General features: G+C 39.7%; 1 protein-coding gene across 2 annotated transcripts in view; it reads right to left on the reverse strand.

Annotated features, from left to right (window-relative positions):
- Positions 1-15,129, reverse strand: part of GNAL (G protein subunit alpha L) — a 121,218-nt gene that overhangs the window by 47,949 nt on the left and 58,140 nt on the right. The gene's annotated exons all lie outside the window — the stretch shown is intronic.

Raw genomic sequence — 15,129 nt, forward strand, 5'->3', positions numbered from 1 at the left:
TAAAAATGTGAATATTCAAAATGAGTTGGAAGACTCAATTTAGAATATTTTTCCACATATAAACATATGTGAGTCACCAAATTAACATTTAAAATTTTTGCCCTTTCTTCTAATTTTGGAAGTGGTACTCTCATATTCTTACGTTAACTGCTAATTAGTTACAAACAGCTCAATTCTGCCATTCTTGAGCAGCAATCTTATGCTTGCTTATTCTGCAGTAAATTTCACTGGATACATACAATTTACTCCAAAATAGGCAAGCATAGGACTGCTGCTCAATTAATCAATCCATCAATAAGTTTACAAATAACATGGGAGATCTCTGTCTTATATTTCTTCATATAAACAAAATCCATTTATTTTTTAAAGCACCTTAATGCTACCATGATATTCGTGGGCAAAACGAAACCTTACTCATCCACCCAAACCTGAACGGCAATAGTTTACAGAAAATACATCCTTAAACACAACGAAGCTTGGTGACATAAAAAGACTCACTGTACTTATCATAGTCTCTACCACTGGTGACTAATAATATTTGTCCAATATGATATATTCTTTACTTTGAAACAAATATTACTTTTATCATTATTAAAAATTAATTCCGGACATCATTAATCAGATTATACATATTTAAATACATACTCCTTATATCAGTGGGTGGACAACCTGTGGCTTGCATCTGCCCCCCCCCGAACTTCATTTAAGAAAGTCCCCTGCTGTGATGCTGAAGGGTTCTCCCAATCATTTATTTCCATTTAATTTTTAAAAACTAATAATAATAATGCATTATTATTTTTGAAACTTTTTTTTTACTGCTCCCATAAGTCCCCCACTATAATGCCAAAAAGGGTTGGCCTGAAAGGCTTAGTCACCACTCCTTAGATAAAATCCTATGTATAATCTTGAAGTTCAATGATATCACTGACTAGATTTTCAGATGAACAGCACTGTTTGGGATTAAAGCCAACATGACTGAGCTTCTAAAATAGCAACCAGGAGCATCTTTGAGTTCTGATGCCCCTCCAACTCCTCACCCTGTATGCCCCAGTAGGCTGAGAGGTGCTAATTCAACTCCATGAATCAATAGTTCTCTCTTAGGTAGTAAATACAATATAATACAACAACACAGGGGCAGAGCAAAGGCAGGGCGTTGGGGACGGGTCGCCCCATGTGCCACCCTGGAGGGGGTGACACTTGGCACCCCCCACAACTCCCAAGTGTGCCAGCCAAGCGAGGTAGGCTGGAGGGGTGAAGCATGCCAGAGCTGTCTTTCCTATTGGGCTTACAGGCACATCGCACCAGGGCACTGCCCTCTCGGGGGCGCCAAGGTGCCATCTTCAAGGGGGTGACATTTGGCACCTCCACCTAGGTAGGTAGGTAGTTTATTTCAGCCATTTGGCCCATATCACATAGCAAAAACACATTCATCATAATACACGCAAAATAAAACAATTTAACAAATTTAAACAATACGGTACAAAACCAATTTTAAAATAACCCGTTTACACCCTTCCATCTAAGTCAAACCGAAATCAGAGGAGTCCAACTGAACTAGTTTTAAGTTAGTTATTTTCTACATTGTCATAAATGAGCAGAGAACCATTCCTCTTCTTTGTAGATAGCACATTAATCAAAAACCTAGTGACCGTATAGGATCTATTCGGTTCCTCGTCATTTAGTAAGTAAATTAATTTAGCATCCTGGGTTCCATCATGGGTTTTCTTCAAAAGAGTCCCAAGCAAAGCCGCAGCAAAGCCAGTGGCTGTAGGTTTGGGACTCACCACAGCCCTGCTAAAGCATTAGCCCTGCTTGCCTTACTCAGTCTACCTGGACCTGGGCTACCATCTGCCCACACCCCTTCAAGTCACAGACAGCGCTGCCCAAGGGTCCTATCCCTGCTTCCCTTCACTTGCCTGCAGTGAAGGCAAGCTTGAGGGAGCCCCAATCTTTCTGAGTGCCCCACGTAGCCTGTTTTGTGCTCCCCCACAATGCTTTGCGGCACCTCATTTGCATGCAAGAGTTGCTCTGCCTCTGGCCCCTAGCAAGATCCTTCTGTCCCTTCCACAGAGACGCTCTAGCAATCCCCCTTGCTGTTCCAAGGCAACCTGCATTCTTGCAGCTCAAAACTTCCCCCTCCGAAGCGGATTTTGTTAAGAGCTCCTACTATTTGGCGCCACGTTTGGGGATCCCTGCTTCTTGATGGGGGCAACTTCTCTTTCGGAAGAGCAAATCTGGGCTGGTGGAAGGAATCCTGCAAATATCAGATGGTGCCACTTTGCGAGGTGTGGGGTTTTTTGTGTGTGTCTATTATCTCTCCCCTCCCACTTTTTAAATGCAACCAATAGTACAAGCCTCTCTGTTATTTATTTAAACGTATTTTTTATTAAAGATTGCTGGATGCTCAAGTTCCTAGTCCCTGGGATTTGCTTGTCTCATGAGTCTCATGGTGGGAAAGGAAGTATGTAGGACAGCCCCAAAATGTTATATTGATGCATGTCCAATGGAAAGGACATTGAGAAGCACCTAACATTCCCTGGACTTTTTAAATTGTCTTTCTGTCTCTGCACCACAACACTGCTTTGGAGCGACTTCTTTCTAATTGGTGGTTAAAATGACTATTGGATGGTGCTGGTGCTTGAACAGGTGCTTAACAAAAAAAGTGTTTTTAAATAAATAAATTCTTGAAAAGATTATACAGTAACTCCCGGCACCCTTAACAAACTACAGCTTCCGGAATGCTGCTCTTTCTAGGTGCCCTAAACGGCCTCGGTCCTGTTTACCTGAAGGAGCGTCTCCACCCCCATCGTTCAGCACTGAGATCCAGAGCCGAGGGCCTTCTGTCGGTTCCCTCACTGCGAGAAGCAAAACTACAGGGAACCAGGCAGAGGGCCTTCTCGGTAGTGGTGCCTGCCCTGTGGAACGCCCTCCCATCAGAGGTCAAGGGAATAAATAACTATCTGACATTCAGAAAATACCTGAAGGCAGCTCTGTTTAGGGAAGTTTTTTATCTGTGATATTTTAAATGTATTTTAATATTTGATGGAAGCCACCCAGAGTGGCTGGGGAGACCCAGCCAGATGGGCAGGGTACAAATAAATTATTATTATTATTATTATTATTATTATTATTATTATTATTATTATATGGTGCGCACTCAGCCTAAGCCTAGACTCCACTTTCTTGAGCCTTTTGTCAATTTCTTCTTGAGCCTTGTCAATTTTTTTTTGGGGGGGGGAGTGGGGAAGATTCCATCACTCCAGTTTCCTTCCAAATATTAGAATTTCCCCCCTTAATTTTAGAACAGTTTCCTGCAGTGATGGCTGCTGTGGGGTTTGTGTTACAGCATTAATATTGCACTGACCGCTCTGTAGACATGGGTGTTTGAACAAGCTAGGCTCTCCCCTTCTTGCAAAGTATCAACAAGCAAGCAAGGGTGCATGACTAGCATTGTTCCAGGGCTCAATTGCATTAAACAGGCTGATCTGCCAGAGAAATCAGTGCTTGCACCCCCGGTGGGCGGATTGGTAAAAAAGCTGATCAACTATGTGCAACCGTCCCTAAAAAAAAGCTCAACAACTTTGGGTTACCCTCTGTAAAAAAAAGTATCGGGGGGGGGGGACAAAAAAATTCGCACCCGGGTACCAATTTACCTTGCTACGCCACTGCAACAACAGAAGGCATGCTGGGACAAGAGAAACAATGATTTTTGTATCAATTGATTGTTCACTGATCCTTGATCTAATGCTCTATTTAAATTATAGATGTATAAGTATGCAGTGCAGTTTCAGGCAAAGAGCACAACAAGGTGTCATATCGGTATGCATTTCATGTTTTTAAGCCTTTGTGATTTGTTCTCACACTGTACTTTTTGAAACATCAAAGCTCCCATCTGATTTTAAACTAAATGTACTACAGTACTGAAATAGCAACCACAACATGGAACTAATTCAAAGATGCCCAGTGGTGGTATGATTGCTGCGAAAAACAACTTCCATGGAGTTAGAACTCTTGGAATGTGCTTATTCACAAGGATTTGCAACATAAGGCCCTCAGAGTCAGAAACACAACAATGGCATGCATACTTCCCACCAATTTGACCAAACTAAATGGGAAGCTGATTCAAAATGTTTCTGCAGTAGTGTAGACTCAAATACACAGAAGCAATTTTCAGTGGCAACCAGGATCTTGCAGGCATGCATAAATCAGCTAATGATAGGTTTTTTTCCATGTATTCGAAACAAATGTAAAATTAATACGGTATCCCAAACCAACACTCTTACGATTTTTGTTTATAATTCATTTTAAACTCAAGAAAGCATCAACAATTCTTTTCGCACATTGAGGCTTTTTATGGATACTTGTATTGGTAAACAATAATGTGTACACTGCCAGCAGAATAATGAAAGGTGGTTCTCCCAACAAAAGTGACATGTAAACACAGAACAATTAAAAAGTAACTCCTGCCACTGAGACAATTCAGAAAGCATTTTTTTATCATCAACATTTAGAGTCATTAGGATACACTTAGACAAAGCTACTTCATCTGTTTTCTTTTCTGACTAAAGCTTTCTTAAGATGCCAAACCCAAAGCTCAGAAAGTGTCATTAAGGTGTTATATTTGATGTTTTAATATAAGCAACTTTGAGATTTATTTATTTTTAGTATAAAGTGGTATAGAAATGAAATGAACAACAATAAGTCCCACTGGGGAAAAATTGCCCCTGGACATTCCGTTGTGGCAACCGTTACCTATGTTTAAGGTGCCATTTGGTGATTAGTTTATAAATCTGAGTTTCTAATGCTGCACCTGACATAATTTGATTTCCGGAAACCCCCCCCCCCCCGATATCCACATGCCTGGAGTGGATGTCTGTTGGATGAAAACCCATACACACAGAGATCTAGTTCAGGGGTCCCCAAACTAAGGCCTGGGGGCCAGATGTGGCCCAATTGCCTTCTAAATCTGGCCCACAGACGGTCCAGGAACCAGCGTGTTTTTACCCGAGTAGAATGTATCCTTTTATTTACAATGCATCTCTGGGTTATTTGTGGGGCCCGCCTGGTGTTTTTACATGAGTAGAATGTGTGCTTTTATTTAAAATGCATCTCTGGGTTATTTGTGGCACATAGGAATTCGTTCTTTTTTTTTCCAAAATATAGTCTGCCATCCGCCCCCAAAGGTCTGAGGGACAGTGGACTGACCCCCTGCTGAAAAAGTTTGCTGACCCCTGGTCTAGTTGAAAAGCCTTTCTCCTTCCAAATACCCACATCTAATGTGTGGAGATCGGGGAGGGGCCAGCAGCACAGCTCCACTCCCTGGTAACCATGTGAAGATACAGTAACTTAAATCAGTAAAAAGAGTGTAAAGGGAATTATGTTGCAAAGCAAGCTGGCTTTCGGATGGAATTCCTGCAACAAAGCACATAATCTATGAATTCAAACAACTTTTGAGGCCATAATGTTTGTGTCCCCCCCCCCCTCAGGATGCATTTACAAGAGGATAGCATCCATTCTTCTCATTTATATTTATAGTCTGACTCCAAAGTCTGTGCCAAATTTGTCAAGGGAAGCAAAATGTTTGCTATTTGAACTTGCCAGTTTGCAGGCTGGGAAGTCATGCTGGAAAACTCCCAAGTATTTATTTTCAAGATTCCTCACAATGGCATTCTGTTTTATCATAGTGATTTTTTTTTTAAAAAAATTTTTAAATAGCTAGGAAAAAAGTTTTAAATAAAGGATATTCTGGTCACTTGACTCCAAATGTGGTTTATTACTACTTTTTTAATTAAAACATGCATATCCTGCCACATATTTGCCTTAGCAAAAGGTTGCTCACACCAAACAACAATAAAACAATTGTTAATGGAACATAACTACCCTAAAAAATAGAGAAAGTGCTTTTTGAGTAAACACTGGCTCTTAATCAGGGTGTTGTGTGATCCAGATGTGGGAAATTTTGCATTGGTTGGAATAATCTGATAATTAGCATAATATCCTAAGAAAGCAAATTTCTAAGATATATAAGGTGGTGACTTGTTTGAAAACAAACACACTGTCAAAATATTTAAAAAAGAAAGAAGGCCTAAACCTTTCAAAGATAAAACAAAACTATCACCCAACATTCAAACTGGGTATGTAGTAGCATGTGTCAGGAGATACCGATGCAATGCAGAACTGGAATGACTGACTGACTGACTGAAATAGTACTGTATTGCTCCTACACTTTCTACCTATTTTCTTTCTACTCATCCTGAGCCCTCAAGATAAGGTGACCCAAGATAAGGTGAGGCAAATTGTAAATAAATATTAATAAAAACACACATATTTGCTCAAGTAAAGTGGTTGCAAGTTGATCGATATAACAAGCCTTTTAAAACAGTCCTAGATACCACTATCTAAACAAACACTGTGCACAATCCAGCCAAAGTTAAGGACCTTTTATTATTCACTATTTTCAATGGAATAGACTAAAGGGTCTATTTACCTTTCCTATTAAAATAAATGGCACTTAAATGTGTTTAACTTGGTTGACTGTGCAAACTATCATTCCTTTTAATACTGAACTTGACGCTGAAATATGGCCACCCATAGACAAGGTAGTGGTTTCTGCACACATCAGGAAATCCCTAGGGCATGCTGAAAACATGAATTCGTAAATTAAAAAGAAAAAAAATGTAACGAACTGTTCTTTTAAGGTAATAGAAAGGTTGTTATTTGGTAATGTGTTACTTGCAGCTAAAGTCATCTGAACTCAATGTTAGATAAAGCTTCAGTTTAGGTAACTCTAACCACTGAAATGAATTGCAGCCATCTTCCTCCTTCTCTTTGCCCCATTTTCATACAGTGGTTTGAAAAACATGCCAAATCATGGTTGAAGTAAAACTTAGAACTGAAAGTGAAACTATGTATAAATAACAGGGCAGCAAGGAGCTGCCCAAGGGTTCACAGCTATTCCTCCAAACGATTTGGAGGATTGCTTCAACTGAACCAGTATCACCTGCTTCTGAAGGGTTTGGAAAAATATTTGGCATAACAAAAATGGAAGAACAGATTGAAATAATATGTAGCAGACAAAATGAGGAATATATATTATTAAAGGTATACCATTCAAGAATGATTGTTGGATTCAAGCAGCATTTTCTTGTTATTGCAATAGTATGTTAGAAACGTTTATAGTTTATTTTCTTTTTCTTGACAATCGGTACAAAAACAAAAAAAATGGGACCCTGTATGCTACTTGGTTTTGCTATCATTTTCACATTTGCGTGTTATTGGGTTATTTTATTAATTTTACTTTTAAAAATGTATGTTATGCAGTAAAACTTCAAAGCTGTTTACACACACCCCCCATTAAAATTATTTCAGTAAAACAATAAAAACAGGTATTTAAAAACATTCAAAATCAGTAATATACTAAAAACAGATTAAAACACATGCAACTTCTATATATCTGCATAGGCCTGCCTAAACAAAAATGTTTTAGGCAGGTGCCAGAAAGTGTACAGTGAAGCTGCCTGCCAAGCAGGGAGTTTCAAAGTGTAGGTGCTGCCACATTAAAAGGCTGGTGTTTTTTTTACATGTTTGTGGAACAAGTATATGCACATATATTTGGTAAGGTAATCCCGCAAGGAAACTGGTCCCAGGATGTTCCAGGCTTTATCACCATGAACTTGGTCTGGTAGCAAATTGGCAAACAGTGCAGATGGCTGAACAGAGGTGTTATATGCTGACAGGTTCTCGTTCCTGTCTGCAAATATGCTGCAGCATTCTGCACTAACCGCAGCTTCTGGATCAAGCACAAGGGAAATCCCACATAGAATACATTGCAGTACCCCAAAACTGAAGTCACCAGTAACTTGACTCCGTTCCCAGTGCAGGAACAGCCTTAGCCGTTTTACCTGTCACAGCTGCTAAAAGGCCCTTCTAGCCACTGAGGCTACCTGGACTACAGTGATGAAGTTGGATGCAGAAGAACCCCCTACCCCGCAACTGTGTACTATTTTCATGCATGTGTAGGCTAGTGACAGCAATATCCACCCTCCCCAATTCAAGTGGCATATAGGGCAGACATGAGCAGACTTCAGGCTTAACAGGATCTACTCCCTCACCCTTTAGAGCCAGGTGAGAGAATACTGTTGCCAATGATAGTCCTACTCAGAGTAAACCTATTGAAATAAATGAACACGACTAACTTATATCCATTAAGTTCAATTAAAAGTTAGCTTGCTACAACCCATATCCTTCACATTATTTTGAGCCTAGGAATCTTTTTTGAGTACTGGACCTTTACTGAGGTTACACAGTCCTGCATAAAAATCAATTCCTGCTTAACACTCCGCCCCCCCCCAGCTTTTTTTCATTTCATCAGTAGAATAGGAAGAGGTCATTGTGTTGTTGCCATTGCTAAACAACTGGGAGTCATAAATCCTTGATGATTTACTTCAGATTGCAAGCTATCTACCAGTAGATCTTAACCTAAGCCCTGCCTGGCTCTGAACTGCCTTGGGAGTGCAGACAGGAGTTGAAGCCTGCGTGTGTATACAATGTCATTAGCATGTACAATGGTACCTCTAGTTGTGGACACGATCCATTCCGGGGTGCCATTTGCACCCCGGTAAGTCTGCAACTAGAGCGGCGCTTCTGCGCAAGTGCAGAGCACAATAGAGCACTTCTGCACATGTGTGAAGCATGCAGAACGCTTCTGCGTGTGCGCGCGGGGTGAAACCTGGAAGTATACACATTTGCAACCCGAAAATCCGCAACGTGAAGCAAACGCAACAAGAGGTATGACTGTATGTAGGAAGTATATTATGAAATGACACTGGAATTTCCTTCTCTTAGAATCAGAATAGCAGTGACACCAAACACATGACACTCAGAACCTTGCTGAAAATGCTCTTTCTGAAGCACCAGTAGGGAGATGTTGTGCTAGTGATGCAACAGGAATGGACTGTCCGAAAGCTGCAACCAATAAAGGGAGGAGGAAGTCTCTTATTTTGTTGTAGAATAGCAGCTGGAAATAAGAATCATGCTGAACTAAGTAATCCTGGGTAGTATCCCTTTACACCTCCCAAACACTTTCCATTCCCTATTTGAATTCAATTTGCTGGAACAATTAAGGTCTACTTCACACATTTGTTAGGTCAGTTTGTATGGTAAAATAGCAGTGTGCCCTCCACCATCCCATGATGGACTGGTGTACCACACAAGAGACTCAATATATGCAACGGCCCAATTAGATTCTGCTAATTAGGTCATCATGCATGCTTCTGCCCTGCCTAATTATTCTTCATCATGCAAACTGAAAGGCAGGTCTTTCAAGTTTATGAACTAAGTTCAATTATCTTGGCCAATCTCCAACCAATAAATTCAGATATTTAAAAATATATTGTGCAATCTGGCTATTATCGGTTTTTATTCAAAATTATTTCTACAGTAGACAAGGAGGAGGAGGCGAGAGGGTAAGACCATACAAATGCAAATAACAACAGTACAGATTTTGGTATATATTCTGTAGAACATAAATTGCAGTAATGGCAGCAAGTCATATTTAAAAGGGATTCTTTTAGTATTTCAGGGTTTTTGGTACCATTTAGTGTGACCTATTCTTAGAAAGAACGATATCTCCTAGGCAACCATTTCTGATGGCATCTTAAGAGAATAGAAAATAAGAAGAGTGTCAAATGACTTAAATGGGTGAAGGCATGAGTTAAAAGCTACTAAAATTTTCTTGGGAACATCATCCTTTTAGAAGATTGTTTAAAATCTTATGTACAGCACTAGTCCTCTTGCCATCAATTGCCATAAGTCTTTGAAAAGGTGCTGTATTTATGGCAAATTTATTTATTCGGATTTCTACTGGTGTAAGAGTATTCTTTGCCATCAATAGAAATTGCATTCTGAGAATACCACAGCACAACTTTTATGAATGAACATTCACATTACAGTCACACCTTGGAAGTTGAAGGGAATCCACTCCGGAAGTCCGTTCGACTTCCAAAATGTTCAGAAACCAAAGCGCGACTTCTGATTGGCTGCAGGAAGCTCCTATAGCCAATCGGAAGCTGCAGAAGTCCTGTCGGACGTTCAGCTTCCAAAAATAGTTCGCAAACCAGAACAGTCACTTCCGGGTTTGCGGCGATTGGGAGCCAAAACGTTTGAGAACTAAGCTGTTTGAAAACCAAAGTACGACTGTATAATATCCAGTTACAGGTAGCTAGCTGTGTTGGTCTGCCATAATCAAAAAAAAAAAAAAATCCTTCCAGTAGCACCTTAGAGACCAACTAAGTTTGCTCTTGGTATGAGCTTTCGTGTGTATGCACACGAAAGCTCATACCAAGAACAAACTTTGTTGGTCTCTAAGGTGCTACTGGAAGGAATTTTTTTTATTTTTTATTTTGTTTTGTATAATATCCAGACACTGGATGAAACTTTAGTGCATTCTCCCCACCCCCACCCCCCCAAAAGAGGATAAACATGTTACATACCTCCAGCTCTCTTTCCCACCCTGGGGAAGATTTGTAAACTCAGTGTAAACACACATGTTTTGCATGCATAAGGTTCCAGGTTTTGCATGCATAAGGTTGCAGCACCTCCAAGCTATGGATGGGAATGATTCCTTCTTGAAAACCTGGAGTGTCACTGTCAGTCAGTATCAACAGGACTGGATTAGATGGACCAATGACTTGGTAGAAAGCAACTTCCAATACAGTGGTACCTCGGGTTACATATGCTTCAGGTTACAGACTCCGCTAACCCAGAAATAACGCTTCAGGTTAAGAACTTTGCTTCAGGATAAGAACAGAAATTGCGCGGTGGCGGCGCAGCAGCAGCGGGAGGTCCCATTAGCTAAAGTGGTGCTTCAGGTTAATAACAGTTTCAGGTTAAGAACGGACCTCTGGAACGAATTAAGAACGTAACCAGAGGTACCACTGTATTCCTAAGTTTGTGAAATGTAGTCTATGAGGGCGAAGGTTAGACAGAGCTAGGCTTCCTTAGGGAAAACCATGACAATTCTAGGAAACAAGTTTAAACAAGTGGGGGAGGGCAAGAGAAAAGAGACCCCCATTCTCTAAAAAAGGAGTGGCACTGAGAAACCAGAAGACTTACAGCAGGAGAAAGAGCTTCATTTTTGCAGTAATTGTGTTTGCTGTCTTGTTTTAAAGTGGCAATGCAGAAAACATTCTGTTTCCTGGATTCTCAAAATAAGAAAAGTCTTCAAACTTCATAATCTAGAGTAATTTAACTCAAACTGGTAGAATTATTTCAGAGTGTAATGTTTGATAGCAGCTTTAGTTAAAGGATATTTATTAATTAAAATATTTATAACATGTTCTTCATCTTTACAGCCACCAAGACACGGAGCAGGAATTCAGATTACATTTGAATATAATTTATTCTCTTCCAATTAATTATGTAGTTTAAGTGTGGCCATTCTTAATCCTCAGGCTGATTTTTCATTTATAGTACTGTCTAATTTTATGTAGATGTAACTCGTTATCTTTGTAGGGGGAGAGGAAACAGTATTCACAACATTATAACACATAAACCACAAACCATAAATTGGTACTTAATTGCTAAATAAGAACATTTCCAGTTGCACCAAAAAAGTATTTTATCTCTCTTGCAGAGTCCCTCTGTAAATTTAACACATTTACTCCACAATGACTGAGCTAAGCATTATTTAATAGAGATTTTAAAGTTGTGGAATATTTATGATTAAATATAATTCAGATACATTAAAAATAATATGATGAATATTATAATGTTAAATACAAGTTTCATTTATGTCAGTATAAAGTTAATTATAGGTTTAGATATCTTCCTTTCAAACCAATGAAATTCAACAGTGCTCAACTTTCGTTGGACTGTGCACATTATAAAATGTATAGTGCAATCCTATATACGTCTACCCCACAGAGTTCAATGGAGCTGACTCCCAGGGAAGAACATAAAGGATTACAGCCTAACAATTAATTAATAATATTAAATTTTAAAAAATGAAGCCTAACATTATTTCAGTACATAACTTCTCTTGATTCTTACTATGGCACTACTAATCCTATTTATTTTCCAAAAAGGAAATAAAGTGAACAATTAATTCCAATACAAAAGTTATTAAAGAACAGTCAACTCAGCTTTTCTTGTATGGTTTATTTGAATGCAGCATACTGTGCACTTTTAATTCTAAAATGGACTTTTAAAACCTCTTTTACTAAAAGCATTTCTATTTTCAAAAATATTCACATTCCAAAGATTTCTTCAATTTATCAGTTAAAAGCTCCACAATATGATGGGAGAAATATTTAATTTTTAGGACAACACACTGTAACTGCTAGTGAGTTTATTATGGAAGCATCATTACGGACAAATGCACAGACTACCGTACATTTTATCCAGGAGAAGAGCAAGCTAGAGACTCTTCCTCTTCAAAATAAAAAAAAATTCAAGCAAGCCCTGAATACGTTTCTAGTTACATATGATTGTGCTGATCTCTACTTGAACACACAGCAATTAAGGACTGGCAGATCAGTGTGAGTAGATTAATTTTTGCACCAAACTATCAACAGGAACACCACTGAACAGTGCTGAGTGCTTGGTAAAAACAAAACAAAAAAAACATTTTGGTTTAGAGAACTGAACTCTAGGCAACAATCCATGGATCAGAGACTAGTACAGGATCCAGACCAAACTACGTGATTCTAGGACCCAGTCACATCTAGGGTTATATAATACATTTGTCATAAAAATGCCTCTGATCTAAAGTCAAAACCAAACGTTATACTGAATACATGGGTCCTTTACCCCAAAACATACACTAACAACTTGGGCCTCAAAGCACCTCTACCAGCATGTATGCCATCAAATTCAATTTCCTTTTGCAAGCACTCCAGCTTTTGAGGATCAACATGTCACCTGACACTGATCCAGGTTAAAGCTGAAGTTTCTAAACAAGATGTGGCATGATGCAGTACTGTGTATTGTACAAAGTTCTTTGGTATCCACAGGAACTGTTACCAAGTGATGTGAACTTCCTTCCCTTAAGAGCTTGTTTTGAATAACAAGTTATTCTATGGGGAAAACTTAGTCTAATGAAATGTTAAAATAAGGCTTATTACTTTCCAGGATCTTGCAAAACAATATAGAAATGCAGGTGTCACCGGCCTTTAAAGTCAATGTAACTTGCATAAGACTGACATGTGTTTGTCCTTATTTTGTGCATATTTATAAGGTTTAGAGCTCACACCACACTGTCTCTGTGGTGCAGTGGGTCAGTACGTGGCTGTTAACCAGAAAATTGGTGGTCTGAGCCCACTCAGTGACAGCTGTGGGCAGGATTCCTGCATTGCAGGGGGTTGGACTAGATGACCCTTGGGGTCCCTTCCAACTCTACAATTCTGTATGATTCTATACAGTTCAATAGATGGAATTTAATTGGTTCTTCTAGCACTGCTGTTCCAGGGGACATGTTCACTAATGGAGCAGGAAAGGAGTTTATTTCTGCCAAATCCCCATCTTTTTGGCAGCTCCAAGAACCCCCAGAAAATCTATTATGGAGCGTTGGTGGACCCTCCAGAACAGATTTTGGGGGGTGGGGTTGTGGGGGGGGAATTGGGGGGGGAATTGCTTCACTTCCTCTTCTGACTGAGGACATCTGCTAGATTGTAAGTTATTGTGCTTAGATGCTAGGTAATAGGTAAAAATACTATGAAACTGAAAAAGAATGAATTATCTAGGGTCCATTCATATGTTGCTGAGAGTGGAGTAGAAGCCTCTTTCACATGCCCTTTTTCATCATTGCCCCAGTAACAATTGCATGCAGTAATCACTTGGATGGAGCCACTAAAGTAGCTTCTTAGCACCTTACCAATACTCTGCAAGGAGCTGGTGAAACCAAAGTACACTAAGGTAAAGGTAAAGGACCCCTGGATGGTTAAGTCCAGTCAAAGGCGACTATGGGGTTGCAGTGCTCATCTCGCTTTTCAGGTTGAGGGAACCAGTGTTTGTCCACAGACAGCTTTCTGGGTCATGTGGCGAGCATGACTAAACCGCTTCTGGTGCAACGGGACACCGTAACAAGTGCAAGAGTACATGGAAACACAGTTTACTTTCCTGCCGCAGCAGTACCTATTTATCTACTTGCACTCGCATGCTTTCGAACTGCTCGGTTGGCTGGAGCTGGGACAGAACAACAGTTTACCTTGTTGCACGGATTCAAACCACCAACCTTCCGATCAGCAAGCCCAAGAGGCTCAGTGGTTTAGACCACAGTGCCACCTGCTCCCCTGAAAAGTACACTATTGTTCCTTGGCACACATGCATATGGCTGTCTCAAGTCAATTCTGCTCCCAGTCCTTAGAAGATGAATGCATTCGCGTATCTGCCCTGCATTATCTTTTTAAGTTAAGAAGGACCAAAAATCACTAGATGCTGTACAAAGCGTGGGACTCCAACTCCCATCAGCCCCAGTGAGCACAGTCTATAGTCAGGGATGGTGGCAGTTGCAGCCCAGCAACATTTGGAGAGCCACAAGTTCCCCACCCTGCCATAAACCATTAAAAAGTAAACGTGGATAAAAATTTATTTGAAAACAATGGCATCAAGAATAATGAGAAGCTACCATATCTACTATTATGGTCTGTTGATTTCTTATTTTGATAAGCTTATATACTGGATACTTAAATAAGTCCTGCTTCAACATTTTTACAACTCCCCAAAGTCGAGAATAGCAAGCTGACCATTTATAAAGCAGCAATAAGACATCTGTTAAAATTAGCAAAACACAGGGGTGTTAAACTAATACAAGGCAGGTAAAATTTCTAGTACACTCAGTTAGCTGCCTGCTTAAAAAGGTTTTCTTCACTTGTCACATGAATGCCCCCGACATTCAGATCTGATGAATAAGATTCTACTGGTTATAAATTTTAGTCTGATGTACATGGAACCCATCACAAGCTTTAATTGCTAGACCTTAATATATGAAAAACTATAGCTATAGGTGCTCCCTCAGGTATCCTGGAGCAAGGCCATATGCAGCTTTAAAGGTTAAAACTAGCAGCTTGATTTTAGTCCAGAAAGAAAATAGTAACCAACGGAATTCTTGTAATATTTATGCTAAGTGATACA

This window comes from Lacerta agilis, chromosome 7 (assembly GCF_009819535.1).
Source record: "Lacerta agilis isolate rLacAgi1 chromosome 7, rLacAgi1.pri, whole genome shotgun sequence".
NCBI lineage: Eukaryota > Metazoa > Chordata > Lepidosauria > Squamata > Lacertidae > Lacerta > Lacerta agilis.